At 43.9% G+C, this 14,146-nt stretch overlaps 1 long non-coding RNA gene across 1 annotated transcript in view; it reads left to right on the top strand.

Moving 5' to 3' along the window:
• The window catches only part of LOC133224290 (uncharacterized), a 67,948-nt gene that overhangs the window by 38,952 nt on the left and 14,850 nt on the right, over positions 1 to 14,146 (top strand). The window contains exon 3 of the long non-coding RNA XR_009728826.1: positions 6,571 to 6,727. This is a non-coding gene — a long non-coding RNA (uncharacterized LOC133224290). The remainder of the gene's footprint in view (positions 1 to 6,570; positions 6,728 to 14,146) is intronic.

Genomic DNA, 14,146 nt, shown 5'->3' with positions numbered 1-14,146 from the left:
TCTGCCTGATGGTCAGGGTGGAACATCTTCCCCTGAAGCCAGTGGATTTGAGCCCCAGTCCTGGATCCTAATTTGGAGAAGAGCCATACAGATCGGAGTGTTTCACATCAGGATTTTAGTTCAACATAGAAAGTTACAGAACTGTCATTTTAGATCTACGATTCCCAAGTATCAATGCAGAGATATGACCAAAAGATGGGTAGACTTGTCTGGATTTGAACTCTGGCAGAATGGGGATGAAAACCTAGCATGAAAGTTTGAAATGAAGCTTTAAAGGTATTTCACAACATTGCTTATTGGACTTTTCATAAGGAACATTAGTCATTTGTGATCAAATTGCCATGTCTACAATGAAAGAAATCTTTATTTGTTTATAACCTACACCCAGAAATGAAGGCTCTGGATCAGATCATATTACTGTGATAGGAGCATTAAGTTGCAGTAAAGTCTGACTCTAGCTATATTATCTCCTGGTTGGGCTTCACAGTAGTAGTCTATTAATCCTGGGGTTTAGAGAATGTTGACGAGTGAACAGATGCCCATGTGGCCTCTCTCCTACCCAAACGAGTAAGAAGAGCTCTTGGTAAAGTAGAATAGAAATAAATGTGTCCATTTGAAATATTCAGGTGTTTCCTTTTAGTGGCACTAGCATTTCTCAGAGTGCAAGTCAAATAAGCAGTGTGCAGGAAAAAAATCAGGTATGTCTGTGTTTTCCACTAGACTAATCTTGAGATTCCTGCCTTTCCAATAACCAGTCTTGGGGAACACTGTAATGGTTTATTACACCCTTTATACAGAACACGGGGTCTGTAAAGTTGATGTATACCAGTGTAGAAAGGCTAAACTGTGATGTTTTACTGCAACCCAGGGTAAGACTGAAGGATGTTAAAAGGGAGTCATCATCCCACAGAGAAGAACCAGACATATGCTTGTTGGACATGGTTTCAATACTTAGGCCAGTTTTGTTTTACTCAGGAGTACTTGTGTGTGGCTATCCTCACCTGGTGAGTACATGAATCCTACAAAGGTGAGGATTCTTGTGCTGCATGGTGATACCTGGTGTCACTAGGAAGTATTTGCAGGATAAACCCATCTGCAGGCAATCTTTGGCTCTTGATTTGGGGCTGGCACATTGTATAGATTCTTAAATTTGGCTCCTGTCCAAACACTGAGATCTTCCCTTCCCATTCTACTTTTACTTCGGGTTACATGTTCTCTACAATAGCTGCGATTGCTTCTGTACTTCTCCAGTTCTTTTCAACCACATCTACAGATACCTTGCCGGAATCTCAGTGGGGATGCCCACATGTTTTCTTGCCTTCAGACTATGGAAAGAAAGAGTGGGCACTGCCAGTGCCAAGGCTGTTGATGACTGTGGGTGAATGAAGGTCCACTTTCAGTGTCACTGCACTGTAGCTGATGAACCTCAGAGACCTACCTGCTGGGACTGAGGTCCTCAGGACCCTGACCAGCAACAGGATCGCTGGCAGCTTAGGATGGTTTGTGTTCATCATCTGTTCATCAGAGACAGAGGCATCCTGTCTCTGTACATTTGCAAAGTAAAGGGGAAAGGTGGCTCTTCTTCATTCTCTTTTCTCCAGTGCAAGGTGAGCCCCAGTTTGGCAGCTGGCATGCAACTTCATTCCTTCTGCCTTTTTTTTTACCTCTCATTTTCTCTCAGTAGTGCAAAAATAGTATCAGTAACACATTTATATCCTGCAGGAAAGGTAACATGTGGACAATGTTGCAAAACTCCAGGTGGGAGCTGTGGCTGTTGTACAGAAATGACATATGTAAAAGTTACCAAATATACACAGAAGCTTTGAAGGAGAAAGGTGTGATTTCAGAGAAAATTATCTCATGCTTCCTGAGACAAATGGGAAACCAGGTTGCTTGCCCCTCATGGGAGTTTTCATGGCACTGGATTACTCACAGATACCCCTCAAAGTCCTTAAGTGAGGTGAAGGACACCTTGCCTATGTCTGCCTCTCTTCAGTAAGTAAAGATATTGCTCTCTATTTAGGTAGAAGTGAAGGTTAAGATTAGGTCTAGTGGTGGCACAGGAGGATGGAGAGACTGAGGAGGACAGATCTCTCTGGAGGCTTTCTATCCTCCCAGTCCCTGGGATGGCTCTAAGCCATCTCCTGTCCCCAGCCCTGATCCAAGAGCCACCTTTTCCTGCCTGTGTGGCTCAGCCCTGTTCACTGCTGAGCCTATCAGTCCCTGAAAACTCTGAGCCTTCAATATCTGGCGTGGGGTGGGGGGAGGCTGAGGCTGAATTGAGATGTGACATCACTCCAGCACACCAGGCCTCTTGCTACCTGTATAAGCTTTCTTTGCTGGAAAGCTTCACTGCAGGCAGGGCTGGCTGCATGAGACAAGGAGGTTGACTTCCTACAGACCTCACGTGGCATCCAAAAACCTGCAAATCCTGCCCACAATGAGCTTTGTATCCTTGTCTATATGTCCGAGCACATTCATCAACAGTGCTTTGGTTTGGAGGCATGAATTCAGAGGTGTATGTGGGTCAGGACAGGACAGCTTATACCTCAGTTCCTTTACAAGTTACCTGTGTCCAGAATTACATATAGGAGAGTTGTCACTCTGCAAGTTATTGTGAACACTGCTGCAGTGCTTCTGAGGCACTCAGCTTGGCCTGAGGCCCCTAAGAAATGCCACCTCAATTTCTAGTTTCTGACAAACCATTACTACAGGGGCTGGACAGACACGGTGTGCCCAACACTGCTAACAGCTGAGTGACAGCAGTAGCATTTTGGAGCTGTGCTGATGAGAAAGTGCCAATGTTTAGTGAAAAGCACTTTTTTTTTTTTTTTTGTGGAAAACAAAGGTTTTAATGAAATTTATTTGTGTGGATAGAAAACCCTAAGTATTGTAAAAACCTCACAGACAGAATGTTTCATCCTAAACCAGAAATATTCCCATTGAAACCAGAGTCCTGTTTACTTCACAAGAACTATAGCTGCATTCCCATTTTCTTCCATGTGTAGGACTCCGTAGCTGGACTACAGCTTCCCCAGTGGCACTGCAGCCGAGGACTCTACCAGTGACAAGCTCCTTTTATTTTCACAGGCAGTGCTGTATCCTGAAGCATGAAATCTGTGCAGCTAACCCACAGGGAGTGTGGGATATCCAAACCCCCGTGCCTGTGTGCCACTGCTGCTCTGGTATGAATGAATGAAATTCTGTCTCTTTTATTCTCCCTCCTGCAATCCATTTTAATAAAAATCTAAATTTTCTCCAGAAGGGAAGAAAGCAGCTGATAAGGAGGAAACGTAATAATTATACAGAGCTAGTTATACTCGTTGTCCATCTGTTGGCTCTTGTTCTGCCAGTGGCTCCCTGGTAGTGTCCATCACTTCTCTGTCATTCAGCAGGGATACCCCCACTTTCATAAACCAGGGCAGTGAATGTCAGGCTTACAGCAGGAACTGGTGGGTCTTTACTTCAGCAGGAAGAGGGCCCAGCCCTGAACTCATCCCACTCAGCCAGATACTCTCCCAAAGTTGTGATCTTTTCAGCACAGATTTTGTCTTCTTTCATCTCATTCTGCATATAGACGTTGGAGCATAAGCTAGCTCCTGAAATAAAAATCAAAGCAGAGCACTTGACTTCAGAAGAATAGGAGGCCCAAAAGGAAAGAAAGAAAAGAAGAAAAAAAGAATGGGGCCTCTTAGGTAGTGGGTTGAACAGATGCCATGGGTTGTTATAGCAACTTGAGTTCTAAAAACAGGAGAGAATACCCACATGCTGCCACACCTACTGAAGAACCCACACTCCAGATTTCAAAATTGAGGCTTTGAGGAAACACCTATTTCCTATTATTAAAAAACAAAAAAATCCCCAAAACAGTGCGTGAGGCATCCTCAGAAAAATCCACATACATCATCCTATGAAAGAAAAGAGCTCTTTAAGATGCTTTGGAAAGGCTCATGGTATCATTTGTTTATGATATTTAAAGCAGTGTGTGTGCATGCCTGTATGCCTGTGTGTGATGTGGATTTCAACTCACAAAGAGAACTTGAAAGCCTTCCAGCAAAAACGAAAGCGCTCTGACAAAGAGCTTGTGAAGACAATAACTGGCAGCAGCAGATACCAAGGTGACAGTGAGTGCTGTAACATCAAACCTGAAACACTTACCAGTTTTGTGTACTTGTATGAGAAATAATGACTCCTCAGACAGTGTCTGTCTCTGTCAGTAGAGGGGAAAAGCACTGATTAGTAGTAAATCTAGGAGATAAAGCGTCAGGCAGGTATAATGGAAAGTTTTTATAGCAAAATAGCATGTGAAAATGTGTAAATCAGACCCCATGTTCTGGTAAAAGCCTGCATACTATGACCTAGGGAACTGAATAGGCATCTTTCTCTTGACTCAGCTGAGCACTGCATCAGGCCTCATACCTGCATATGAAGTGTTGCTTGGTTTAGGATCTTTATTTGTTCCGATTTTAACTAACTTGTGTAAGAGTGTAACACCCTAAGTTGCTCCCCTGGAAAAGGCAGGGGACTTCAAAAGCCACATTTTGTTATTATTTCATAGTTTTATTTTGTGGGGTTCTTTATGTCTGACTATTTGTGCTTAAAGTTACCTGTGAATTCATGCCTTGGGTAACCCATCCTCTAGCTGGCTTCACGTACCAGCTCACAGCACCAGACTGAGATCCAAGTCAGTGCTTTAATAAAGGCTGACTGCTGGGAAGGGGGCAAAGTGAGCACAGGGCTGCCCTTGACACTTGGAGAGCAACATCTGGACAGGCAGGAATTTTCTCAACAGGAAGGCAATAGAAAGACTGGACACAACCTTCAGTCTCTGCACTGTGGAGACAGCAGCTCCGCTCCAGGCTGGGACAGCCAGCTGGGGACTTAAGGGTGGCAGCCCTGGGGCACTTGCATGGGCACTCTTACCTCCCCAGCTGGTGTGAAGCAGAGCCTGGGGGCCCTGAAAAACAACCTCAGCAGCTGCCCCAACCTCTTTTTCCCTCTCTAGCGGGCACAAGGCAGCACAGAAGAGTTTTGAGGGTAGATTAATCAAAGCAAAATGTGCAGGTTGCTCAGGTATAGCAGTGAGGCAGTTCAGATGTGTGTCAGGGAGAAACTCTCCATTAACACCCATGGGAGTTCCCACAGTTAGGAGATTTTGCCTGCACAGCGCTCCTTGGAGAGAGAGAACGTACTGATTTTATATGATGGAGGGGTTCCCCTCTTAGCCCTCCATTTAGCTTCATCCATCCCACCAGCTCACATTGCAAAAGCAGAATCTGTGGCAGAGGATATGTGCCAGCAAGGAGAAACCATTGCAGAGCATGGTCATGTTTGTGGCCAGGACTGACAAGACACAAGTCTGATGGATTTTTCTGTGATTTCTTTTTCCTTTCAGTTCCTAATGTTGATGTTTTACTGTATTGGATTTTATTGAGATTTTTGATGGATGCTGGGGTATGCCCCTTTCCCTGGAAGAGCTACAGTGCCACTGTGCAGGCTGCTGCAAGCGTTCTCTGGCCTATTGGGTCAGTGCAGCTGGGTAATAAGCTGGCACAAACCTGCGAAGAGCTGAAGGAATCCTTGTTTGGCTGCAAGACAGTCAATGGCTGCTACAGCAGGCCCCAAAGTTACTCCCTAATGTCTTTGAACTTTTCTCTCCTACCTTAGTCTTTCCTAAAGGTATAATTTTCAGTGGAAGCTAGAGCAGGCCAGCTGGTTCTTTGTAACTCATCTTCCAAAAATAGTGCATCTGGTCAGAATTCCTCTTCTCTCTCCCTTTAATTCAAATACAGCTGAAAGATATTGCCCAAACATACCTCCAGTAGTAATAATATTTAACGATACATCTTCAGACAGAAAAGAGTATGGAAGCTATTAAACCCAGAGGCAAATATTTTCTGAGTTATGAGTGTGAGAAAATTGAGTCATAGGTAGAATGGGAATGGTTTTGCAATCTTCATAGCAGGTGTTAAACCCAACCTGCTAAAATAATTATTTATTTGTTTTAAAAGAGTAACCTTGGATTTTCAAAGCTATCCTGGAAGGGGTGTAGAGGAATACATTTTCATTGGTGCATAAATTCAGCTGGAGTTTCGGGAGGTAGGATGCGAATGAGAGGTACTAGTTAATGGAAGGAGGAGGTCTGGTTTTAAGAAAAATGATTAGAAAACCCCCAAACGTACCCAGGAATGGGAAAATCAAATGAAGTGTTAGATTTGTTTGATTTGTTGGTGAATGCCCAACCACCAGTGTAGAGCAGTCCATGGTAGAAGCTCAAGTGCACATCTAACATTGGTATGTTGTGGAACAGCTGTTTGACTTAATTCTGAGGAATTTGAGACAAAATAGGCTTTAAGAGAGATTTCTCCTGGCAAACTGGCACTAGTGCTATGTTAGACATGGTGCAGTTATTGTGTGAGCTGGCACAGAGCTTCTGCAAAGTCCCCAAGTGAAAGCTACCATGTAATGCTTCCTCTTGTATTCCATAATGGATTTGTCAGAGAAGCTTTTCTTAATGGTCATGTCTGTCACACTGAATGAGAAACACAGGGTTGTTTCTCCTCTCTGCAGAACTCAACATCATGGATAAAAGCAGGAATAAAAGAAACAGAGGCTCATGCTTGTACAAAACCAGCTCAGCACAAGGAAGGTGTCGGTAGCCGTGGGTCTACCTAGAAGAGCAAAGACAGCTGCTTGGCCTGTGAGCAGTTTGGCTGTGCCCTCCCAGGTGAGCTTGTTGGGTCTCAGCAGGACACCCCTTCTGGGGACACAGGGTCCCAGGCATGAAGGTCCCACCCTGCACCCAGGAGGGAAGCTGCAGAGTGGGTCCCCCTTGGGCCAGGGCCCTGCCGCAGTGGTGCCTGCACTGCAAGGTGCCTGAGCAGCAGCACTGTTCTCTGTGGCATGAGAGCCCCCATAGGAAGTGCCAGTGGAGATCCAAGCAATGCTGGGTGGGGAGCTATACATTTCTGTCTCAAGAAATGTTTCTGAGATGGACACAAATGAGACCAATGAAAGTTTCATTCTATGAAAAACAAACCAGACCAAAGGGCATTCACGCAAAGGCAAATCCCTGCTCTGCCTGATCAAACCTTGATTTTTTTATGTCCGTAGTTTCCCTCTCAAGATTTCCTTTAGGCAATCTCAGTGGGAATGAGGAATAATGTGGGAAGGAGAGTTCATCTGCTTAGCAAGCAAAGAGGTCCAGACTCCCATTTTACCTCCAGAGGAGGCAAGAAGATTTAATTGTTGAGATCAACTAGAAAATGGGATGCGGTCTTCATTCTCCAGTGGGTGGTGGAGTGGGGAAGGAATAAAAGACCAGATTTTGTCCTTGAGCTTACTAAAAACCCTTCTGAGCCTTCTTTGAAAATAATTCCTGGCACAGTCAGCTTTAAACCTAAGTTTGACTTTTTTTTCCTCTCCTTATACCAAACATGATTAGAACATAGTATGGATTAATTGCTCTGCCAAATGTCATTCCTATAAATCAAATCTGTTTTCTGACATATGAGTGAGTGTCTGAATACTCCAAAGCCATTAAAAATATCTGCATAATTTTAAAACCTGCTAAATGTTGTTGTTTTCTCTCTCTCTCTCTTTTCATTCTTGGTACAGTATGGTATGTTACTGTGATGATGAGAAGTTGAATGGCAAGTTTCAGTCAAATGCAGGTTTTTTTTTGCAATCCAATCCTAAAATCTTGACAATGGCACTTACAGTGGAAATGCCACCAACTGTAAATTTACACACGGACAAAACTTGGCATCCCTAATCAGCTCTTCTTCAGGCATAACTTGTGGGATCTCTGCCCACATTCTCTCTGCAGGAATTGGTGTTATCCCACTATTGAAGAATTCATGTGTTAGCGCCCCAGGTGTATAACAGCATGCGGGACAGAGTCTCCAGGGCTCATCCTACCGGTCTGTCCTTTGTTTCCTTTTTAATACGGCCGAAGTGCCTGTGGTAATAATGACCACCGCGCCATCTGATTACTGTATCCTGCAACTACGGCCGGTGAAAAATTACCCAGCACAGCATCTTTTTTCCATTGGTAAAGGCTGATTCAACATATCCGAAACAGTTTGTGGGACTTCAGCATTTCTGCCAGTTCTTGAAAGGAACCAGCCACATGGGCAGGCAGATCTGTTCCGGTGCGACTGCCCTTCTCCTGAGACCCATGCGTTTCAGGGCCAGGTTTGTGAGTGGCTCATTTCCTGCCCCTATCCATGACCCCTGTCAGTCTGTTCATCCTCGTGTTGGGACACAGTCACCCTGGAGAGACTAGCAGCCTGTGTGACAAACTGAAACATTCATTTGGGATCTCATACGCTTATTTTAGCTTTTTTTTCCCATGTCCCCCCCTCCCTGGGGTCACCCTCCTGCAGTGGGGGACACACAGAGACATCTTCAACAGTTCTTGTCTTGATTTAGAGGAACTGTTTTTATCGTCTTTTACCAGAATCAGTTCGGTTTCACAGTTGTCTCTCTCAGCTCAAGTGCCTGGACAGAAAGACAAATTGCTTTAACTGGCCTCATCCTCGTCCAGAGCCTACCAGCACCCACGAGGGCCTCTTCTTGCTCAACTGAGTTTGTGAGCAAGGCTCAAGGGGCCAGTGGAGTAAGTGCACTGAGTAATCTGATGGCTTTTCAGGTTTCCCTCTTGGACCTGCAGTTGTGTCCTTCTGCCACAAAGGCAGATAAAAAGGTCTTAAACCATTTGAGAAAGGGGCCAGTTTGGTGAAGAGAAGAGCTGTGCTCCTTCTTGCAGCAGAAACTGCCTGCTTCTGAGGTGGGCTCTCCTGGCTGCCCCGTGCCTTCTCCTTCAAGGCAAACATTACTTCTGCTTCATGCCACCAGCACATCTGTGAGAAGCCAAGGCAGCTGTGCCCCCCTGGGTGGAGGAGCACCCATCCTCTGTGTGCAGTGGAGAGTGATCCAACAGCATGTGAGCCTGACTCCAACAAGCTGTTTGTACTGGATGCACTGCTCACTATCCTGGGAGGCTCATCCTGGATTTCTTTGGTTTTTATTTTGGGACACCTGTTCTTCAGATCAAGCTCAGCTGATTCAGTTCAAGAAGTCTTCCATGCCCACTGTCCTAGGATTTTGTTGCATTTTGTCTATTTGCCCCTCTAGCTAGTTTCTTTCAAAGGTCTATCTCAAAGAAAGATGCTTCTTTGACACTAAAAGCTGGAATTTTTTGGCATTTCCAGTAATTTTCTCCTTTTTTTGAGGAGTTTGCTCAAGTTGACTAAATTGTCAGGCACTTTCAGTCATCCTAATTATTTTTTTTTTTTTTTAACAGATGAATTATAAGAATGATCTCCCATGATACTTTTCAAACTATTTCTCATTGGAACAAATTCGAACAATTACTACCCAGCATCAAGAGCTATGCCGCACCACACTCTGATGAAAATGGACATGGGGCATAATGTCATTAATTCAGTTCGTATCTTGTGAGTATTGTGTGGCTGAACATGATGCTGTGATATGGAAAATGCAGTTCCTGCCGTTTTACCCTCTCTGACAACATTTTCCTCTGAACTGAAGCAGCACACTGGGAAACTGGGTTCCTCAATTTCATAATTTGCCTAAACCCTAAGTCTGTTGGCACCAAGATCTAAACAGAAGGGCTGAGAAGGAGAGATGTCTGAGGAAGCAAGTAATTTTGTGTGTCTACCAGTGCTGTAAGACATTGGTAAAGTGTCAAAAAGTCCTTTAATGGCAAACATCCTTAGCTCCTTCTTGCCAGCAGTGGGTTCCACCTTTGAAGAGCCATTTCTCCTGGTTTTAAACATAAGAACAGAGCAAAACTATTTCAAGACACCATAAGGCCTGCTAAGACTAATGTGAAGGACCCAAAAGAATCATCATCTTCCAGTTCAGCATGGCTTCATTAAAACTGCCCAGAGCAGTCAAAGCAGTGCAAGACAGTGTTATCCAGCAAAGGGTGGTGGGGTGTGAGAGTGGAACTGGTTTTGTATCATCATTGATCTTGGGCAGGTTTTACCTTTCTTTTCTGTTCCCGTATCTTGATTTGCCTAATCTGTGTATTTTGACTGTGAACTCTGTAGCTGAAACTATTTTGTACTAAAAAGAAACACATGTGTACACCACATCTGGGGTAACAAGAAAAGGACTGTTTCTATGGAATACATATAAGGGGACCCACTGATTTGGAGACCTTATGGTGAAAACTGTGTGAGTGCACAAGCACAGAGTGCACTATTATTTGTGTCTGGGCTTATGCAGCTTTTAAAGTAGAGAGTTCAGGTTATAGGCAGGCAGAGGATTCAGTAACACATATGAAATCTGGCTGTTGCTGAGTGAACCTCACTGAGTTAGGTTTCTCCTACCATCTCTGAGCCTCTTCAAGGATGCTGAGGAGGATGTGCTGAGAGCTGTCAGCCTGCCATTCCTCCCTGAGAGCTAGGTAAGGACCAGTAAAAATGCTGCTTAATATTGTTAGGTACAAAATAGGTTTGTAGCTTGAAGTTGAGCCTGGAAATGGCAATGCAAACCATATATAAATTGGACCTGCTGAGTCAGTATTCCTCCCAGGTTATCCTGCAGAGAAGCTTAGCCTGAAGTCTTCACTAGCACAATACAGTATGTCCTGGGTGGAGGTTAAAGGCCAAAATCCTCTCTGTGCACGACTGGTTTTCCTTTGCTTTTCCTTCGCTATGGAGCCAGAAGACGGCAATAGAAGTAGCCCTCCATGAGGCTTTATTAGCATTAGCTGTCAAAGCCACCTGCATTTGTAACCCATCAGTGTATTTTCCTCAGTATCATTACTTGTTTCATGAATATATTCTTCCCACATCTTTTCAGCCCAAATTCCCAGTAACAGCCTGGGAAACCAAAGCAGGTAGAACAACTTTTTAAGCAAATTCCCTCTTTTTGTTTAAGAATGCAGCTTTGCCCAAGCAAAGATGATGAAGATAGAAAGTAATGTTTTTATTAGCTTTTTGTCTCAAAAATATTGTTATTACATAACTCTAAGCCAGTATCTGGAATTGTGTCAGAAGATAAGCTGAAGCAGAAGTAAATGTTTCCCTCATGCACACTCTACATAACCAGCACTTATTAAGGAAAAAGGTTTGGTTTTAGAACACAGCTGTACCAAGCTGCATGGCTGTTGTACGTATGCATGTATGTTCCAGCCAACAACTCAGGGGGAATGAAGGTCAAATACAGAAATGCCCAGAATCAGCTGAGGTGGAGAATGCAAACAAACCATCGGTGGCTTCACATTTCTAAAAGTCTGTATAAAAACCCCAAAGATTTTGGGGCTAGTAAGGTTTATGTTAAACATACTTTGATTAAAGCATTTCAAATCTGCCCGAAGTAAGCCCTCCCCCACTACAGAGTTTTGCTACACCAGGATAGGCAGAATACTCTGCTACTTGTCACTTTAGTACCTGTGAACTTTTGAATTGGCTGCTAATGGGCTGGCTGGAGCCTGGTGGGAGTTAGGCAGGGGATGAGCAGCCTTTTTGGAGCACAGCACAGTACTTCATTTTTCTCCTGGAGGTAGATCTTTTTGCTTTAGTCTGGAAAGTCTTTCTATTTTGGTTTCTTTGTGGGTTGTATTTATTTATTCCTCATATACTCTGGATCCTAGTCGTGCTCCTTTGGGAAAGAGCGCAGAAGTCTAGGGGTTTATTTTTGTGCTCTGGATGAGGTTGGCAAAGCTGGAAGGCTATGCTGAATTAGAGTAGAAGCTGTATGCTAACAGCTTGGTACATGTGTGATGTGAAAAGAAGTGCTTTTGCAGAAAAATAAAGGTAGCTATTTGGGCAAAGGAGTGGTCCCTTGCATGTAGCGAGAGGCTTGAGTCCTGTGTGGAGTAGAAGCAAGTTGGGTTCTGTGCTGATTCTTTATAGCTTTTCTTCTGCAAGCCTGCAGAAGAGATAAAACTATGTATGAACCAGAGTTGTGCACAAGGTGTCTGGTTTGCTCTCTTCTAGAGTCAGAACTGCTTCTATCTGGCGATCCAGGCAAATAAAGCTATTAAAAACCTGCTGTGTGCTGGCTAGAGCAGGTGTAGGTGTTATTCTGTCTATTTTCAAGCTATCTAGCACTAACTTGCCTGTGACAGATGCTCTGATGGAGTGGGGTAACAGGAGAACATGGGTTGAGGGAGTTTCTACACAGTGCCCATCCTGTTGGCTTTCTTCATCCCCAACACACACAGACAAAACCAAGGAAGTTTAGTGCTCTCAAATGGCTAACTTCGCCAAGGGCCAGATCTAACTTAAATTCCTCAACAAAATACTGTAGATAAGTTTATTTTTTGCCAGGTCCTCTCAAACCCAAGAAATGGCTTAAGAAAACCTGGATATTTTAACCTTGAAATTTCTTTGGCCTTTAAGTAATGTAGTCTCTAATATGGGAAGGCCTAGTAGAGGCAGAGTTGGCTTGCTGTTCTCTCTCAGCGGGTCTGTAGAGCTCCTGGGCATTGCTGTTGTTGGCATGTGGTTGTTGTGGGCTTGTTACAGCTGTCTGAAGACAAGAGTGTACTTATTTCTTGTCTCAAGGTGGCCCAGAGCTGTGTTTTGAGAAGCCTAAGAGGTGTATTGATGATGAGAGCTATAGGAAGATAAGACAAACCCAAGATGTTTGTAACAGATATTCTTTCTCCTGTCTAATCCAAACTCTCTTTTCTACTGGGAGGCTGGCTTTTGCAGCCCTCAAATGTTCTCTGTTGGAAACCAGATCTGAAGTCCTCCTATGGCTTGCTTGCGCTAGTGCCTGGAGAAAGAGAATGGTCTGTGTGTGAGAGCTGGAGTTCTGCAGATGAGTAAAGGGGTCTTGTCATGAAGAGCAGAGAGAGAGAGCAAGAGGGTTGAAATATGAAATGTTGGAGCATTTGAGGGCAGTTCTTCAGATGATAGGAGAAACTGCCGACGGTTTAATACTGAAAGAGAACTCAGGGAGGCTGTGTAGTGGACTGGGGCACGAGAAGTAGTCAGTGTGAGTGTCTATGAGGAGATGACTATCCAGCACTACAGTGAATGTGTCTAAGATGGTGGATATGAATTGGCTGTTGCTCTGTGTCTTGGTGGTGGTGGTAACTGCAGTGATGTTTGGAGAAGCAGGAATCTCTCCAGGAGGTTTAAAGACTGTATGGAGTGACAAAGCATATAGAGGGGGAACGCGATCCATGCATCTGTGTGAAGGTATGAAAGTATAAGGTGAGAAACATGGATTTAGTCTTTCCTGCACACTTGGGAATACTAAGTACTTTAAACCCTCATATTTTACTTTCAGAAAATTGTGGAAATTGGGAAACTTTTGAGCTGAAAAGCACCAAAGCTTCTGTAATGTATGATAACTATAAGCTTTAAATGAAGTGACACTGAGACTCTGTGACACTTCTTCCAAACTCTAGTAAGTGACAGGGACTCTGCAAGACAGAAATTTAGTATAAAATAAATGTAGATAAACTCCATCAAGCTGGAAGCATTTTGAATAAGGAGTGTATGTTATTTGCAACAGTTCTGGCTTTGTGGGGCCCCCTGTTCCCACATGCTGCGTATCAAGAAAGATATAAAGAAGGTCAGAGGTAGGGGGGGCAAATTTAAGTGGTCAGTTGGAATTGGGGCATAGCTGCCAAATCAAACCTTTGAGCCAACGTTTGTGTCTACTAAACATTGGGAAATGGCAATGTTGGGGGGTTTTTGTTTTGTTTTATTACTGCTGGTATTTCTTGGGGGAATATAGTTTAAGAAACAAAACAACCTCTACATTTGTAACTGAGAATTGTTTGGTGAGAAAATGAATAGCCAAGTATCATTCCTGCAATGCACTGTTTACTCTAGTTTTGGGGACTGTGCAGTGTAAAGCAGCCAGTAAATTAGTATGTCATCTCGTTGCTATGGGCTTGTTAAGGGTTACAAATAACTTTTCCACCTCCTCCTGAGCTGTTCAGTCAGCTTCATGCATTCCTTTTGTTTGCTTTTATGTTCACTGGGATGGTGCCTTTTGTACAGGTGGGGAGGTCAGCAGAGACAGAGGCTAGGTAACTTTGCTGTGCCTTTTATAATGTTTCATATAAGCATAGCTCAAGGATTATCAGTGGTGATAAAGGACAGCCAACACTGATGTGTATAAACACTCCCCGGAGTGCCTTGCTACA

The sequence above is a fragment of the Neopsephotus bourkii genome, unplaced genomic scaffold (assembly GCF_033783945.1).
Source record: "Neopsephotus bourkii isolate Nb327-2 ecotype Australia unplaced genomic scaffold, CSIRO-AGI_Nbou_v1 NB_196, whole genome shotgun sequence".
NCBI classification, from domain to species: Eukaryota; Metazoa; Chordata; class Aves; order Psittaciformes; family Psittacidae; genus Neopsephotus; species Neopsephotus bourkii.
Note: the sequence above shows the minus strand (reverse complement) of the source record. Positions and strands in the feature narration are given on the sequence as shown.